This window comes from Protopterus annectens, chromosome 3.part1, assembly GCF_019279795.1.
Source record: "Protopterus annectens isolate FY-2018-M chromosome 3.part1, PAN1.0, whole genome shotgun sequence".
NCBI classification, from domain to species: domain Eukaryota; kingdom Metazoa; phylum Chordata; order Ceratodontiformes; family Protopteridae; genus Protopterus; species Protopterus annectens.
In genome coordinates, this window is record NC_056732.1 from 141,173,014 (window position 1) to 141,191,528 (window position 18,515).

The window sequence follows — 18,515 nt, forward strand, 5'->3', positions numbered from 1 at the left end:
ATTTGGGGCAAGGACACGAAGCACTGCGTTTATAGAGAGGGTGCCAGAGGACTTGGCTTGGACATTCGGCTGAGGACCTAACCCTAAAGCTGTCCCAGTGGAGATTCTTACTGTGAACCTGGAGGGAGACAATTAGAAAGACATCCAGACCCCAAGCTGAGTGTGTTCCCTGTGTGCTCCAAAGGGCAACTGTATTTGATGCAGAATGATCCGCATCTGGAAATACTGAGTGCATCCATTTGTATTCCAAGTGCACGTTCCTCTCCAGTGTCAGTGGTGAGGATTCATGCTTCTTGATTACTGGCCCAGTGAGGAGATGACACACATATTGGTGGCCATCACATAGTGGTAGCAGTTGTGGGCATCACATCTATGTCAATTGTATGCATGCCTGAGTTGCAATTGTAATGAAATACTAATGCATGCCTCAGCAGTAATATATCAATGGTGATTCCAATGTAATAGATTCTTCAAAATCATTCAGTACTTCCCCAGCAATGACAGCTTCAGTAATGTACCCAGGCACCAACCTGAACATGACAAACTGCACTGTGTTTATCCAGTACCGGAAGAAGTGCTGAATGCACTCCTAAGCAACTCCCACCTATACTGTGAGGTATCTGTAGACAAGGCTATGGTGGGATTCTATGGTAGACTGCCTTTCAGTCAGTTCAAGCCTGGGAAGCCTCAGCAGTATGGATGCTAGCAAAGGCAAGCAATGGATGCGTGTGTGTTTGTGTGTGACTTCCAAGTGAATACTGGCTGTCAGGAGGGAACCTTGAAACATGGTCTGGTACACTGTGTCATCACAGACCTTACAAAAACCTTCAGGGTAGATACCACCATAGTAGCTTTGATAATTATTCTTCATCTGTCACTCACTCTAGGACACCAGCTCCTGGAGAAGGGTCGTACTGCTATGCCGCAGCATAATCAAACAGGACTAAATTGCCACTTGACCTTAAGAAATAGGGACTGAGAAGATTTAAGTGTGGTGAGCATATGCAGCTACACTGTAGCCCATTACTTGCCACACGTTGGAAGGACAACAAGCCTATGTTTTCACTATCCACTAATGTAGACCCCACCTAAAGAAACTGCTGCTGCTGCATGTCACTGTCAAGATGGCAGCATAACCAGTTTTGCAAGTCATGCAGTTGTACCAATGTACACACACTAATGGCTGAAATACTGTCTTATGCAGTGTAAACTACACCACTACTGAGAAAATTAATCATGGTGATTTAATTTTTGCCTTTGCAAGAAAATTAAGGAGAGAGTTGAGGTGGCCACTTAAATGGGCATATACCTGGCTATGTGTTCATTTCATGTTGGTTGATGCTTGGTGTCTATGTATTGCATGTATGACTGGTCCCATAATTCATATACCATCAGCCTCACAGACTGTGGTGTGGCAGCCAAAGGTGAATGTGTGAGTAAAGTGGACAGACAGTATGTTTATTTATCTTTTATTTCTTTTTTGGGAGGGTTATGGGGGACTAGTGTTCATCACCATACACCAGTGTGCAGCAGTCCCTGCTGTGATTAGGGCATATGGCTGCTTTGCATGTTGGATATCATATTTAGTAACATTAAGATCCTTACTCAGTCAACATAGCTATGCATGCTGATCAGAAGCTTTCCTCATAATCAGGACATGATCTTGTTAATGCAGTGTGCATTGCTGTGGGTGTGTACCAACAGTTCTGCAAAACAGGTCATGTGTGGCGAGTGTTAGCAGCTTAACAAAACACACATCAAAAGTCCTGTGTAGGTAGACGTGTGATGTCACTCATCGAGTAACACAGTCCAGTGTGTTGCTTCCGTACTTTGGTATGTAAAGGACTTAACTATAAAAGAGTACACTTTCACTTCTTGGCTTTGGATTGTTGATATCTGAACATTCAGGGAACTGCACATTGTGAGCTCATCACTCTGCAGTACAGCTGGCATTGCTGCATGGGTACAATGCCAAGAGGGTAGGTGTCAGTACCTTCACATATCGCTACCACAGTGCACTTTTTATGTTCATGCAGCAGTCACAGAATGTGTCTTTTTGTCATTGGAGACATCTTACACTATCAATCCAAGAAACAACACACAAATGCATGTGGAAGCTGACACGATTTGGTGCATATGGACAGATGGGATGTGCAGGGCTTGCGTAATTGAAAAGTGTTTACAGATGGTTATGAAAATTATGAAATACTTCCATATTTTCCCTAATAATGCAAATATTGAGTATGGTGGTATTTTGTCAATGAAACCTTTGGAAGCACTGGTTAGTAGGCAAAAACTGGCAAATAAATAAGGTAAACATATACAGATCTATACCAGTTTGTTTTATATAAAAGTTGATACTAACAAAATTCTAATATCACTACTAATATCTCAAGAATGGAGCAAGTCTTCTTTGCAAGCTGGCATCACCTGGTAGTTATGTGCAGTGAACCTGTCACTGGGGAATATACAGAACTGAATTATTGAAGAGTATTTGCAAAAAGTGGTTGCTACTAAAAACATGACAGTAAAATTTAGCAGGTATCATGTAGACATCCACTGATATAAATAGCTGTTTGCTGAAAAGATTATCAATATTAGCAATATTCCACTTTTAAGGATAATATTGCAGGAATTTTATGTTGTGCAGGGGGCAGTATATGTTCAGGGCAGTGAATGCAAAAAATGAGATGAAACATGCATTGGTAACAGAAACACAGCTGATTAAATAACTTTATTTGAAGTATACTGCATTAATATTAACATTACAGTAATATACTAATATGTCTTGAACATTAATTCATGTGTTAGGAAGCATGGAGCCATCAGCTGATAGCAGATGGTATGTATCCACAGTGAAAAACATCAGCGTGGAATGCACTGAAGAGTGTTTACAGAATAATACAAAATTATGGAATCTTTCCTATATTTAAATTAATGAATTAAAAATGAAGTGTGATACTGTCTCAAAGCTAATGAGATTTTCTCGGGGTGCACAGCGAAACCATAAGTATGATATGTACAGAGTTGAGGTTATTAAGGAGTGTTTGTAAAAGTTAAGAACAACATGACATTTTCCTTGTTTACATTAATTATGCAGAAATAGAGTGTGATATATTTGAGGTGGCATATGCAAGATGTGTGTGTTAGTTAAGACTAGCATTACAACATGGTGAATAATGCAAAAGCTTCCAAAGATGTAAACATTAGTTTCATAAAGCAATTAGGACTATTAACTATATTTTTAGGTCTGCTACAAGCAACAATATCAACATTTTACCAAAAAGTAAACTAACTACTAAAACCTGTTCAAAAGAGCTGTCTCATGAATTGTCAATGATAATCTCATAAGTACCAGCACATCTTAGGAGAGAGCACTACAGTTTGGCATTATCAGCAATATACTAAGCAAGTAAACCCTGATTTATTAGCATACACAATCAGAACATGTGCTTAAAACATCTCCCTTATATTTGTATTATTGCAGAAATGTTTACATTGCTATTCAATGTCCAGTGAATCTAATTTTAAGTTTGTTGCTTTCTCACCAAGAGCTCTCTTGTAGCCACACATTTCTAAATGAGATTACCAAATATGTACTTCTAAAATTAGCATGCCTTCTACATACAGTGAAGTAGTTTCATTATAAATAACTTTTACTGAGTATGCAAAATTTGTCTGAGTAGTAATTATTCAGTCAAATACAACCTTTTCCCAAGACAAAAAGTCATTCTGTTAAAAAAGATGCAAAAGGTGTATTGGAATTTAGTTTGCTGTGAACCAGACCAGCATATCAGTAAACTGGAAAAGAAGACAGGAAGATAAATAGCCACATTAATATAGTAAATTGCAAAAGCCTGACATGGGATTACTGAGCTAACACTCACTCTATCCTTTAGAATTTTAGGATTTTTTTGTTTTCTGTTGTATGGAAAATATATCATTGTGGTTTCTGGTGAAGTAGCCTAAAGAGTGTATCTTTTCCTTTTGTGCTATTAGAAACATTAGCATTGACAGGCAGAAAAAAGCTTCATACTACACTTAATTTATAGTACAATGTGTCAGATTTGGAGAACCATTTACTACTATTATTATCAGCTGCAAGAAAACCTGAGTGTTTAAGAATATTAAAAAGTGACATAAATCGCCTTAAAAGAGAAACTGTAACTAACCTATGAATAGAAGCATATGTTTGCAGCTTTTAGCAGGCAAATAAAATCTGCAGTACACAGAAACAAGCATTGTTTTTATACATTTTTAAACAAAAATAATAATAATACTTGTGCACATATATTTAAAAACATACCAAAATGACACTGTATCAGTTCCCAAAATGCAGTCCACATGGATTTATGACTTGTTATTAAAAAGTGATACAGGTCAGTAAACAAAGCAGACTTATGAGTGCAGTATTTTTCATTACAGGATTGCCTGATAGTGTCAGAAATTTAAATTCTAATGCACTGTATTTCTAGGTAAAAAGTATGAGACATGGAAGGGCCAGCACAAAGGATAACATTACAGTGGTGGCTGCCTTGTTCTTTATACCATTGTTTCTTCTTTTAACAATGTCAAATGATGGGTTGTATGCAGTGTTGGTAGAGTTGCTTTAAGAGTGCAGTGGAGAGATGGGAAGGCAGTGCAGATGAAGTAATACATACTCAGGTAAGGTGCTCTGTGAATGAATGAATTAGTGATAATATACAATTATTGACCATGGTATGGGTAATCCCAGTCTCTGAAGAAATTGGATAGATTTTAGTCAAGTACAAAGTGGGACTGGCTAAGCTTAAAATGGCCTTCAAGGGCAGCTAGCCTAGTACTTACCTATAACCCTATGAAACTATTTTATAAAGACAGTTGGCAACAGGCAACAAAATAACTACATCTAAAAAGTCCTGTCCTACCACTTTCTATGGACTACTGTAGCTGAACTATCACTAATCCCTAAAAATATTTAGCAGCTACACATGACACACAGGTGGCTTATCAAAACTTTAACTTATGATCTCATGAAAAGCAGGCTATAACCTTCTCTTCTTTTCCTACTATTTGGGAAGGCAACTACTCCTGCAAGATACATCACTGATAACACTCCTCTATGAGTAGACCAAATGGTAAGCAACTTGGGAACTCAGGTTGACAGTAACCTGAACTTTAATCACCATGTATCCATTACAGTCATTTCATATAAATAACACCTAGTGGGGTATTTTCAAAAACTACCACCTGCTTGTCTACTTGCATGCCACCCTTCCCAGTCCAAACACTGGCCAATACTCCTGAAAAAAATCTCTCTCTCCTGAGATCCTAACCAAAGTAGATTGCCCTGGAAAATAATGCTCCTTTATAACAAGTGCAAGATTAAAATAATTACATCTGGTGCAGTACCACTTTTAACAATATCTTCTTCACTTTGTAGTAGGATAGGGCACAGGCCCTTTGATAATCTGGGGCAACTGCAGTTTCAAGGAAACACATCACTACCACAATTCTATCTCTGCTAGCTCCCTTACTTTTCTTATGTTTCATACACTGCTTCTGTTGAAATTTGGACCATATATTACTCACTTGGTTACACCAGAAATATCTAGTCCAAGGACTGCTGTACTGGAACATTGAGAATCCCATTAGAATGTGAGATGGTTAGACTGCTCCAAGGCTTTCCTTACAATAAATCCTTATGTAATACTCCGTCAACCTCTCCTGTATAGGTCATCTTTTACTTACCTCTTTAGATGAGGTACATTCCCAGTCCATCCACCAGATCCTTCATATCTTCAGGCAAAGAACTCAGTGCTTGTTTTCTTATAAGGTCTCCCAACATTTCAAAAATAGTAACTCGAAGTCTACTCACCTACTTCTAAAGGTATGTGCTTATTTCTGCAGTAAAATCACTGACACTACCTTCTATTTTTATACTGTTATCTAAGCCATTTTCTGCAAGTTTCAGGTGTGAGCTTAAAAGATTTAGGGCATGCTTTACTTTACTAAAGTCAGCACACTGTAATCAGACAGTTTACTAATGGCATGCATAGTTTTATGCAAGACCACAGAAGTTACAAATGCCACCCACTTTCCTTCAATTTGCTTCAGATTATAAACTCATCCAAATGCCCATACAAAACTGTTAAAATGAAGTCCCCACGTCATAATGAAGAAATAATTTACTACTGACCTTGGTGTCCCATGTTGGGTTTTTACCCCTGCTACTCGCATATACTTGATAAATGGACATGAGCCTCTCTCATGCAATCACTCCATGTCCCCGTCAGCAGATTCTTGCAAGTAAATCCTTAACACCTCTAAAGCCCAAGCTTTTCTGATCTTACTCCTCTCGCTCTTTTCTCCTACCTCTGCACCACAAGCTGATTCATTCTGTCAGCTGCTTTGAATTCCTTGTGTTGCGACTTCAGCTCCAGTTATAGTATCTTTAAGATGCATTTTGAGGTTATCTGTGGACATACTGGCTGGTCCTTTTGCTGCATTCTCCACAGTTATAATCCCTGCCAGGCTGTCTCCACATCTAGTGAACAATACTTTGACTGAACACAAGGTGACTATTATCATCCTTTTTCAATGCATTTAAGTAGGAGATAATTGTGGCACAGACATCTTGAAATATTCTTCTCAAATTACCTTGTCTGCTTCTTAACTAATCTTACTAAAATATAACAACTGCTGTGTAATGTAAACTCCTGCATATTTGACCTTGTATCAGGGATAGAACATATAGCTTTTGGTGACAAAACTGTTTCATGGGCTATGTAGCGCCAGTGTAAAATATACCTGACATCTCTGCTACCAAGTATGCGATAGACAAATGTTACAAGGATTGCATCCCACACCACTGTTACCAATTATGTTAGGGGCAGGGGTTAAGGACTTTGATTCATGTCCTGTTAACACAAAAATTCAATTGCAAAGGGGTGAAAAGCCTCAACAGTTAATGGCAAATTTTCACTAATGCCTCAGGTGATGATCAACACCTGCCACAGCCAAATAAGTTTTACACTGTGCAACTACACAATAGAGTTATAATCACTAGCTCCTCAGAATTACTCCTGCATCAGCCAGCCAGTACTTCACCAGTAACTTGCTTTTCTTTAATTAAACGATCTGGTACCTCGGCAGTTCGCCTTCAAGGATCACAATTAATTCAAGGCCAAGGACCAATTTTTTGGTAAGCTTATTAGAGTTCTGTTTGACTCATAACTATTTTCTATTTAATAACAATTATTTTTTGCAAATAAAAGGATGCGATGGGGGCAGCTTTTGCGCCCTCATATGCTGTCATATATATGGGCTTTTTTGAGAAAACATTTATTTACCCTACTGATTTTTTTAAGAACAATGTGATACTGTATCAACGCTTTATTGATGATCTGATTTTCATCTGTAAGGGAGATATAATTGATTTCTTTGAATTTTTTGAAGTATTGAATAATAATGGGCACAATCTTTCCTTTTGTTATGAATTAAATAGAACACAGATTAATTTTTTGGATCTGTCACTATTTGTAGATGGGGAGAATATTGGATTTAGGCCCTATAGAAAATCTACTTCAGTTAATATGTTTTTGCATGCGACAAGCATGCATCCTGACCATTTACTGAAGGCTTTACCTTATGGAGAATTCAAGAGAATATTTGATCATACTAGTAACATCAATGAAAAATCTAATGAATTAAAGTTGTGTTGAGGTTGGGTGAAAGAGGTTATAACAAAATACAGTTATTAGCATACAGGGATAAATTACTTGGAAGAAAATCATTTGGAAGAAAAATAGAGTCTATAAATTTTGAATCTAGACAAGAAGAGTTGAACATAGAACAGAACAATGAAGAAGCTGATAAACTTTTTTATGTTACCAAGTTTACTGCCTTTTCTGATAAATTAGTGTTATTGGTCAAAAAATATTGGTATTTGGTCAGTGATGATGAATTGATTGGTCACTTGTTCCCTAAACATATCACGTTTTCATATAAGAGAGGAAAAAATCTTAAGGAACTGTTAAATAATAATCTAATTGAAAGGAAAGAGAATATCATGACTTCAAAGTTGGGCACATATCGTTGTGGTTCTTGTAATATTTGTGATAAGGTTGTGAACTTGAGCATCATTAATGATGTAAATTATACTCCTAAACATCATTTTAATTGTATGTCAACAGGGGTGGTTTATATCTTGGGATGTTCATGTGAAAATATGTGGTATATAGGACAAACCAAAAGGATGGTTAGGATATGGATTTTAGAGCATTTAAAAGATATAAGGAACCAAAATTTGTTTAGCCCTGTTGCTAAGCATTTCTTAGAAAAACATGGTGGGTCTTCTAATAGTTTAACATTTAGTGTTTTGGGAAAACCCTTCCTTCAGAGGGGAGATGATGTTGTAGGAAAACTATTGGAACTTGAGACTAGAATGATTTTCAAGTTCCATACCTTAAAGCCCAATGGTATGAATCAAGAATTAGGCATCTAATGAATTATTGATGTTTAGTACACGCTCACTTATTTATTTATTTATTTATGTATTTATCTATTTATTTATTTATTTATTCGTGTATTTATACATTTATATTCATGTTATAGAAATTTATGGTTGGTTTAAGGTCACTTCAAATAATCCTTCATTGTTAAATTGATTAATTAGGGGATTAATTTGTTAATTGTTTAAAAGAGAAGTGTATATAAATGTTATGAGTGCATTGAATTAATTGTGATCCTTGAAGGCTGCCGAGGTACCAGATCGTTTAATTAAAGAAAAGCAAGTTACTGGTGAAGTACTGGCTGGCTGTGTGTTTTCTTATTTCTTGAACTGTGAGGTGTTTTTGTTACTCCTGCATCAGTCTTAGCCCACTGCCTCCTCCTGCAATGCTACCAACAGTATCTGAGAAATAACTAAACCATATCTCTCTCACATGCATGCATACATACACACACACACACACACACACACACACACACACACACATGATATCTCTCCAGTGCTAGTGATGCTTCCCTACATTCATGATGAATTTTGCCACAAGACAGACTTTTTCTAGCACCAAGGTCTCAGTTACTGAACATTGTTACAGTGAACCTTTCAATATCTTAACTAATACTAACATACAACCAAACAGTCTCTCTTCAAAAAGGAGGATCCCTACAGTCATACCAATGCCTTGAAATTACCCTTATATGTCATAAGCAGAACTTTTATATATCAAAAAATAAAAATACCTTATGTATGAGAAAATCAGATAAAAGTATAGAAAATACTGATTAAATATATAAGCCAGCAAATGTTGGCCATGGGAAGACTTAAATAAAACATTTTTGAAAGATAGTTGGCAAGAGAATAAGTCTAAATGCATCCTGGTAGTCTTGTTCCTTTCACATTTGAGACAATATTGTAGCATAACTGCATGAAATCACAAAAAATACTCAGTAGCTGCAGATGACACACTGGTAGATTATCACAGTTATAGCTTACTGTTACAGGAAAGCAGCCTATATTTTCTGTGTATTTATTTATTATTTTTTTGACAATCCCTATAAATGTTTTATGAATTTAGGTGTGAATAGGGTTGATCAAGTCTAACATTCAGAATAAAAAAAAATACAAAATCCTCATATTAGACTTTCTTTCTAGTTTAGAAGTTTCCCCAATTCATACAGCAGTCTAGAAAGGGAAGAGCAACTGTCCTGGTTCATTACTCCTAGGAAGTTAGTGCTGCTTTCGAAATAAAACAGAATTTTTCTATCTTTTAAACACTGCTCCTTAGAAAACAGGTCCCAATTCCAACCTGAAGCAATACAGCTTTTGATAAGAATGTGAAAAATGCTTTGATTCTACTATACACAGCTTCATCATTACTCAAGATAACAATTATAAATTTCACTCATAATAAAATATGCAATTCTTGACACTTCTACATCTGAGAAAACATAACTTCTGACAGCTTTTTTCTTGTTCTTTTGTCAGTCTATCTTTGTAAATAACCATAAAGTTTGGGAAGTGAATGACTGTGTTCTGTGATATAGGTTTGGATCACTTTTTGCAAATGTTAGCAAAGCATCTTTGGAGGATCAAGGCATAGATGCTATCTGGCCAAACCTCACTCCTGAATACAAAGGGAAATAGAGATGTTAATGGGTCTGCAACAAGTTAGGCGGGATGATAAGAGGTGTCAAATATTGGTCTGAGCTGAATTCAATCACGAGAGGTGTCAAATATATTCTTGGGTTGAATTTAATGCTACCCAAGTGTAGAAGGAGAAGGGATGGGGCACTGTTTGGAAAGAAAGTTTTTAAAACTTCCAGAAAGGATTACATTGAAGAGCTGGACAGTTTTTTTTTCCAGGAGGAGAGTAGTAAGAGACACTGAAATGTGAAGAATAAAGTGAATTACCGAGGAAAGAATTGGAGAAAAATGGTGAAGTACAAGAAGGGGAATGGTAAGGAAGTTGTTTGGAAGATGGGAGTTATTGGGAGACTTTGTCTATAGTGAGTACAGTGCCTTTAATGAGTATACTTTACAGTATACAGCTCAGCAAGCTCCTGCCTGGAGCCCTGCAGAGTTCTACAGCAGCAGAGAGACAAAAGAGAGGCTTTGGAGTGATTAAGTATCATTTTTCTGCATTTTCTTGCTGCCTTTAGCTAATTCCACCTAAAACGCCAATTTTCCAGAGTTTCTGTGATTTAAAAAGCTTGTTTCAGCTACATATTGTACTTATTTTATTGCCTGCACTTTAACAAAGTAATTTTTGCATTTAAATTACCTGTTTAACTATTGTAGGCTACACACTCAAGTGCGATAGCCATTTTTGTGCATTTGAAGTGTTTTTTTGATTGTATCTGCTTTTTCTGAAAAAAATCAAAAATATACTTGTTTTCCTGCCTTTCTAAGCTAGTATAGCCTAGTTTTCAGGTTAGTGCTGAATTCAGGGCTGTGTTACAAGTTTCTGTGTTTGCCCATACCTTACTTGGATAGAAGGAAGTTTCTCTGTTCACTGTGAGAGAGGGAGGGAGTTTGAGCAGCCAAACTGTCTCTGGAGGAGTGGTTTCAGCCCAGAAATTAGTAGTTTATTGGCCATTTTGGGCTAATTTCTCTCTCTTTCATTTCCCTGCTATAAAACCCACATTTTCGAGGTTTTTGGGATAGTATACAGCTCAGCAAGCTCCTGCCTGGTGCCCTGCAGAGTTCTACAGCAGCAGAGAGACAAAAGAGAGACTTTGGAGTGATTAAGTATAATTTTTCTGCATTTTCTTGCTGCCTTTAGCTAATTCCGCCTAAAACGCCAATTTTCTTGAGTTTCTTGATTTAAAAAGCTTGTTTCAGCTACATATTGTTCTTATTTTACTGCCTGCACTTTAACAAAGTATTTTTTGTGTTTAAATTACCTGTTTAACTGTGTAGGCTAAACACTCAAGTGTGATAGCCATTTCTGTGCATTTAAATTGTTTTTTGAATGTATCTGCTTTATTTTCTGAAAAAAACAAAAAAAAATATACTGGTTTTCCCACCTTTCTAAGCTAGTATAGTCTACTTTTCAGGTAAGTGCTGAATTCAGGGCTGTGTTACAATTTTCTGTGTTTGCCCACACCTTACTTGGATAGAAGGAAGTTTCTCTGTTCACTGTGAGAGAGGGAGCTTTGAGCAGCCTTGTCCTTGGAGGAGTGCTTTCAGCCCAGAAATTAGTAGTTTATTGGCCATTTTGGGCTAATTTCTAGCTCTTTCATTTCCCTGCTATAAAACCTGCATTTGCGCAGTTTTGCGCACCGCGCAGCGCCAGTTAGCTAGGGTATAACTATTCCCGGTTCCACCAAGTCTACTCTTCAATTTTTCCCTTGGAACTAGACAAACTTTTAACTTAAGCACTCAAATCATTCACTTCTCATCCCGGCACTTGCTCAAAACTCATAGCAAGCACTAATAAACCTTAGCACTAGACCCCCCCCCCCATACTGTAAAGGACAAGGCTCTCTATTTGACCTTACCAGCCAATCAGTAAAACAGTTTACTGTACCTATCCAGACATGTCCAAAGGGCAGTTTCAGGTGTACTCTCTGGTCCAACTGGTGAATCTGGGCATTTTGAGGCAATGTTACAATTGCCTCATGTTCACAGACAAACCACTCCTCCTCCTTCCACCAAACACTAATACATGCGAGAGATGCAATTATACAGCCAAACTGGAGGCTAAGCTCTCTCAACCCAAGACTGGACCAGGCAGTCAAGAGGAGAAGGGAATTACTTGCATCACACCACCAGTCTCACATAGACATATGAAACCAGCACCGGCAAAAAAAACACATAAATACATGAAAACATACTCGGAGGCTCTAAATAAAAATCTGCAAAAGCAACAGAGACCTCCAAAGCAGACATCCAATCAACCTCCAGCCCCCAACACAAACCATGAAACACATACTTCACAAAACCAGTTTGCCATGTAATCACAGCCCTTAAGGCAAAATAACATACACAACACACTAGTAATAGGTGACTCTATACTCGGGCACAATGACGTCTCACTCACTAGGCTGAACAAGGAGAAGGTTACTGTTAGTTGCCTGTTGGGTGCCAGGATCTGCCACATAACACAAGCACTCACGTCACTCCAGAACAAGTACAAATATGACTCTGTCATTGTCCATGTTGGTGTGAATGACCTGAGCCATACCTCCCTGGACTACATGAAGAGACATGGAGGAGCTCTCTGATCACGTAGCACAGGCTGGTATGACCCTGACCCTGAGTAGCATCCTGCCCTCACCAAGAATGATACCACAGTATAGAGAAAAAACTATCAATTTCAACAATTGGCTAAGCATCTGGTGTCATTTAAAGGGGATCCAGTGTCTGTCAGTCTGGGATGACATGCTCGACAAGCCACGCTGCTTCGTTAGAGATGGCTTGCACCTGTCACCCTTAGGCTTTCGAATACTGGCCAAGACTCTTGCTACCCCCATAGTGCCTTTTTTAGGCAAGGCTCAAAAGACAAACCCACTGCCATAAATAGCACAAGTAACAAAAAACTGAGGGTAATGCTACTCAATGCCAGAAGTCTAAAAATGCACGCACTCAAGGCACGCCCCAGTATGAAGAAAATCGATATATGTGCAGTAACAGAAACCTGGTTTAAGGCTCCAGAGAGCACCCCAGCACTACCAGGCTACAACACAAACCATACATTTTGGGCACAAAACCCAGACCAAAATACAAAAGGCAGGGGAGTATCCATATTCATCAAGGATACCCACACCTCCAGGTTAGCGGCACAGCACGATGCTTCAGAGATCATCCACATGCAACTAACAATGGGCAAAACTGCTATTCAAATTATAGCTTGCTACAGATCACCCACCATGTCCTAGGACCCCCACTCCACATTCCTAGAAACATAAATGTCCTACCAAACATCCTGATATTGGGTGATTTCACTTACCCAAACATCAACTGGGAGAACTACTCAAGTACAAACTCCCTTGCCCAACTTTTCCTAGAATTTATAAACTCAAAAGCCCTGGATCAACTGGTCAACACCCCCACCAGAGGTGACCACATATTGGACCTGGTCATCACCAACATGGGCGACCGGTGTTCCACACAGGATGTCAACCACTCATTGGTTAGATCAGACCATAAACTAATCACTCTGGATATCCACATTCCGCCACCACCCCCGGTCAAAGAAACCACAGTGAAAAACTTTTCAAAAGCAAACTTCACATTACTTAAGACCGAGGTGGGAAGATTCAAAGCCCCCATACTAAAGGATAACGCCCGTCCAAGCTGCAAAATCCTTTACGAATACACTCTACGGGCACCTACAAGAATGCATGGATCATGCTATCCCAAACAAAACCAAGACTCACTCCTCCAAGAAAAGGAAACCAGTCTGGTGGACCCATGCCATAAACAAGTTATATAATAGAAGGAGGAAACTAGTACAGAAAAGAGTAAAAACCCAAGAAGGGAAGACATCCCTGATCAGTATCAGCAAGAAACTACATTCCCTCATGAAATCAGCCAAGGCTAGCTTCGAAAGAAAAACTGCCATGGACTCCAAAGATAACCACAGGGCATTCTTTAGCTATGTCAAGAATCTAAGTGGCAATTCTCAGATCTGCTCGGAGTTGGTACAGAATGGCACAAAATACACTACACTGACCGATATAGCCAACATCCTGGCAGACAAGTTCAGTGCAAACTTCACCCCCCTCTCACCCCCAAAATGGCCCATAACTATACCAGAAGAATGTAGTGCCCCTGAAATCACAGACACTCTGGTTAAGACAGCCCTCTCCAAAGCCAAAAACACAGCATCAATGGGACTGGACGGTGTCCCAGGCTGCGTCCTATACAAGCTCAAAGATGAACTAACCCCTCACCTAAACACACTGTTTAAACTCAGCCTCTCCACAGGCTATTTGCCCACAGAGTGGTGCACAGCAATGGATATTCCACTCCACAAAGGTGGAGCCATAATGGACCCTGGGAACCATTGCCCTATAAGCCTAACCAGCTTGGTCTGCAAAGCTATGGAGCACATCATCATGGATCTCATTAACAGAGACTTTGGGAACCTCCAAACACTGGACCCTACCCAGTTTGGCTTTAAGGGAATATCATGCCTCTTAAACCTGGTGGACTTCTTTGAGACATTTACCAAGGCTATAGATGAGGGAAAGGTGGTCCACACAGCCTACCCAGACCTTGCAAAGGCCTTCGACACCATTCCCCACTCAGGTATTATAGACAAGCTCACCAGCCTGAACATAAACCCCTACGTCACAAGATGGGTTGCCAACTGGCTCATGGACAGAACCCACATGGTAAGAGTTGCGGGAGTTAGGTCTGGCTCTAAACTGGTTACGAGTGGCATTCCCCAGGGCTCAGTCCTAGGACCCCTCCTGTTCGGCATATACTTTTCAGAGGTACAGGCAAGCACAGGAGGACTATGGCTGACCAAGTTCGCAGATGACTGCAAACTAGGGGCTATAATTGACTCTCTGGCTGACACAGACATCCTCCAAAAGGGTCGCACTGACACAGATACCTGGTGTCAAAACCATGGCCTCAAGCTAAATGCCAAAAAGTGCATAGTCATCCCCTTTGGAAAAAACAAAGTACCCACAAACTATCACATAGGTGGTAGCCCCCTAAATACAGAAGACATAATACGGGATCTGGGGACCCAAGTAGATAGTAACCTCTCCTTTGATAATCACATTGCCAAAGTGGTTAGAAAATCCTACTATGTGGTCCACCTAATCACAAAAGGGTTTGCATCCAGATCAAAAGAGGTCATTCAGGCCCCTCTACACATCACTCATCAGACCCATCATAGAGTACAATGCCCCATTTGGGATGTACCTTACAAGATACCTGCAACAACTGGAAAGACCACAGAAGTACCTCAACCAAGAGGATCACTGGCCTCAAGCAGATGCCCTATGCAGCTTGACTGAAGAAACTCCAGCTGTACTCGGTTGCATACCGCCTACTCAGAGGTGATCTCTGCCTGACATACAAGGCCATGTCCAACCCGGAACTGATGGACATGTGCCACCTAAAGAAAACTATATCCCCTCGAGCCACACGCTCCAGGGATCTAAACCTCACTACAACAATAAATAGGACGTGCTGGAGGGATTGATTCCTGCCCCAGAGACTTCCCATGCTCTGGAACAAGATTCCAATCTACAGTAGGCAGAGCTCCTCCCTAACCCTCTTCAAGAGAAACCTTGACGAGTGGATGGGAAACAAAGTTTATCCCAGGGATCACTTCAATGGCTCTGCTGGACAGAGGCACAAGGAACTAATCTAAGGGGGGCGCGAAAGCCAACATATTACGGCTAAGCTTATAAATGTCTTCGGGCAGATAGCCTAGTACCTACCTGTAAACCTATACTTTAAAAAGTATTTGTATTTCATCTAATGGTTACTAAGCTAAATAAATAAATATTTCAGTGTCAAAACAGATGAGGGAGAAAAGGGAATGAAGAAGATAATGGATGTCAGTGGCTAGAGACAGCAAAAGTTAAGAGGCAGTGTAGGAGAGAAAATGGTCTAATATGAGAAAACAGCAGCTTGGATTTTTAAGAGTAGAATAGACTACTGATAAGTGACTGCCTCACTGCCAAACTTTTACAAGGGTGATCTGATCTGATATGAATGGGTAGAATAGTAGGGAAATAATATAAAATACTGCATAGGCAGACAATAGTATAAGACAAACTAGTCACACTATAATTCTGATGCCATCAGGATAAGTGTTTGCTTGTTCAATGTAAGGTAGCAGAAATAACAGATGATATGCACACTGAATACGACTGAGTGAAAACTATGCGTCTCGGGCAAAAGAAAGAGAGAAGCAGGAGGATTACATAAGCTGCATTATGCATCTATTGCCACCAGTACATGTGCTTGCTTGTTTAGTGTAGAAGATGCAGAATGGAAGTAAAAGAAAATATAGTATAATTTATTTATTTATTTTACATTTGTTAACCCCGGTTAGTCTGGCTGAGCTTTTGGCTCATTTTCAGCAGAGACCAGGGTAGAAAAGCTCCTCTGGACTAGAAAACAATTTATTAAATTTTAGTAACATAGTAGTAACAATCAGCTATAGGATCTTACAAGCAGAGACCTGGAGAGAAAAAAAAAGCTCCTCATGTATCTAACAGAGTTACATTGGTTGAAATGTTTTACACAAGATTTTGGCAATAGCTTTTAATGTTTATTGTCAAGCTGGTGCAAATGAGGAATATATGGAAATTAGCAGGTGCCTGAAAGTGCAGAGAGAAAGCATCAGTATGGCCACCAAACTGCCAGCAGGGTAGTGAGTATTTAAGTGACCTAAACCAGAAGTGGAGACAGGAAATGTCAGTTTGTCTGCCAAGATGTCAACAAGATGGTACTTACCAGCATAAGTTAACAGAAGTGAAGATAGGAAGTTAGCAGCCTGGCCACCTAGCTGCCACCAAGATAGTGAGTACTGGCTTAACTAATAACATTAATATGGCATAATTATAAAGAAAGCTAAGATCTCTGGTTACTGAAAAGCTGAAATCAATGGTGAAAGGTTGACAGGGCATACAAAAGAGGTAAGAGTTGCAAGTATTTAGTAATATGAAATGTAGGTCAAAGGACTGAACATTATGATATTAATATATACCACATTATATTATATGATTATTATATCATATTATTGCATTATTATGATGCATTAACATTATACACACAATGAATGTTACAAAAGGATTAATAGCATAGAAGGACTTTCTAAGCATCATTTTGTACAAGTAGCTATTGTTAAGACCCCACACTGCAAGGAGTACAGAACAATCAGTTGAATTGTATGTATGCCAGTATATTTATAAAGTAGATGTCATATACTGGAAACCAAGAAAGGACAAATGAACCACCTTCAGACAGAATGAAAGTAAGAACCAGGAAAACACATAAGGAGCACAAAAATGCAGAAGGCTTTGTTTCAACAACAGCTACATTTCCTGTCATTACAACAAAGACATCTCCAAAATATTAATATTTATTCATTCACATTTCATTACTTGCAAAGTCCAGCTGGGAAGAAGCCCATTTTCAGTGGAGGACCTGGGAAGAAAAGCTCCAAATTATTACAAAACATTTTAAGAACAATTTTACAGTCTTCAAAAATATAAAACATATGCAGTTTAAATAATTATAACAAATTAGTGATAATATAAAAACATTGGTTAAGAATCAATACACGGTATATGACAATCATTTAACATTTATAGAACTTTTAGGCAGTTTGTAGAGAAATTAAAGGTAAGTTAGTCTAGTACAAACAGGAATTGCAATATGAAGTGAGGGAAAAACAGGCTTATAGTATAGAGAGAAAGTCAGGGAAGAGAATTTTGATAGAAGTAAAGAAGGGAAAGTAAGGAGGTATGAAGAATGAAAAAGTACTTGTTCACATTTAGGGATATAGTTTATTTTGATTTTGAGCAAGAACAGAGGCAGATTTTATCTAGGAAGTCTTTCAGAGTGGTTTTGAAAGCTGGGAGGGAGGGTATTGACCTGATGTAGACAGGTAAGGAGTTCCAGGCCTTAGCAACATTGAACACATACAGATTAAATACAGACAATGCCCAGCAGATTTGATGGGTTTGTAGACGGACAGGATTTTTTGGTCACTGGATCGCATTGATGGACTGGGAACATAGTTGTGTAGAAGGTTTTTAGCGCTGGACAGACAGATGGATGCTGGATAATTTTACAAGTGGTAAGAAGCTGTGTATATGTTAGTTGATGAGGCAATTCTAATCAGTTTGGCTTTTTTGTGCTATACAGTGGTGGGTTCTGAAAGGGGTATTTGCTGCAAATTTAGCAACTTTGTTACAGCATTCTTCAAGTTTTAGTTTTTGTGAAGCCTGGAGGTTAGTCACGATGGGAACATTATAAAGAAGAGTGGGGAGGAAATAAGTAGTGGCAAGTGTAGTTTTAGTTGCGTTGGTGAGAAAGTGTTTGGCTC

The 18,515-nt window shown here is 38.8% G+C and overlaps 1 protein-coding gene across 1 annotated transcript in view; it reads right to left on the reverse strand.

Moving 5' to 3' along the window:
- The window catches only part of ODAD2 (outer dynein arm docking complex subunit 2), a 1,637,397-nt gene that overhangs the window by 1,083,534 nt on the left and 535,348 nt on the right, over window positions 1-18,515 (reverse strand). The window lies entirely within an intron of this gene.